At 32.5% G+C, this 1,336-nt stretch overlaps 1 non-coding gene across 1 annotated transcript; it reads right to left on the bottom strand.

The window, feature by feature from the left end:
- Positions 1-759: 759 nt before the first annotated feature.
- On the bottom strand, positions 760-832 carry Trnak-uuu. The gene has a single exon. It is a non-coding gene; the product is annotated as a tRNA-Lys (tRNA).
- Positions 833-1,336: the final 504 nt, after the last annotated feature.

Below are 1,336 nucleotides of genomic sequence, written 5' to 3'. Positions count from 1 at the left end.
GTCACATGATACTGTCGTGTAAACTTCAAGTTGCTTTCAACAATATATGAGTTTTCAATATTGTCTTTACGTTAAGAATATAGTAGATTTGTAAGATATTGAATTTTCATTCAAAGATTTAGGTCTTCTGTCGTAATCGTGGTATGTTTATATTTACATGGATATTATGTCATATCACTTTTCTTATAGTACAGCATTAATTAATATATATTGCTCTGAGAAGCGTGTTAATTATTTCTAAAAATATCTGACGTTAAGTTGCTTTACGCTTTAGTTGAATAGGTATGAGCGTAAGAAGTGATGCGTGCGAGATATTACACCAGAACAAGACTGAGAAAATTGAAAATCTAATAACTTATAGTGGCCCATTTTCTCTGAATAAATACTTTATAAAAAGTCTTCTGCTTATGTGTGTAGCTGCATATAAAACTTGTGGATTTTGGACTTTCCATATTCGTTGTTCGTTTCTTTTAATATTTGTATTTATACTCTGAAAACCCTATAATCATTTTCGTGTAACATTTTCTGACAGAATAGATGTTGATTTTTTTCTCGCCTAATCAGCTATAGCTTAATAAGCAAAAGGCCTTACTGGCAGCGGCATGTAATAACAAGCTAGAGAAGAGGCGATGTGATTTATTCTTACTCTAAACCCTTGTTAAAAAATTTCGAGCCAACATCAAATTAAAGCTGCAAATGTCACCGCCGTAGTTGTTTTATGGTTGTGCTAAATAAATAAATGTTTCAAAACATTCCAATCGCCCGAACAGGGACTCGAACCCTGGACCGTTAGGTTAAAAGCCTAACGCTCTACCGACTGAGTTATCCGGGCCTGTTATTAAGATATTCCTTTTAGTTTTCTCTTTTTAATACTTTATAGTTCGGAACACATTTTATGGTGTTAATTGTGAAAGTTCACATACTTCGTAAACACGATGTAACTTTTTACGTGTACTATAATTTATAACTAAGAGTACATGTTATTCTCAAAGATAAAAATTTCTTTTTCACGTAAATTTCTATCTAAGAGCCTCCTAGAGTCGTCATTATCGGCGATATTAATCTTCAAAATCGTGTCCGTAGTTTCGAATTTAAGTCAAAATAAAAACAAAGTATTAGGGCATAAGATTCAAAAATCAAACAGATCTAGTGAACATTGAATGTGAGATAAAGTGACTTTTCAGACCCGTGTGATTATGAAAATAGAGTTCTCTTTTCAAGAAAAAAATTAAGTGGATAATAAGAATAAAAGCGAAACTGAAGATAGAATAGGCCTGTGTCAGAAAGTGAAATTAAACAAAAGTGACGCCCGCTGTCTTGAAATGTTTTCTTAGGG

Source organism: Limulus polyphemus, unplaced genomic scaffold (assembly GCF_000517525.1).
Source record: "Limulus polyphemus unplaced genomic scaffold, Limulus_polyphemus-2.1.2 Scaffold116370, whole genome shotgun sequence".
Taxonomy (NCBI): Eukaryota; Metazoa; Arthropoda; class Merostomata; order Xiphosura; family Limulidae; genus Limulus; species Limulus polyphemus.
Note: the sequence above shows the minus strand (reverse complement) of the source record. Positions and strands in the feature narration are given on the sequence as shown.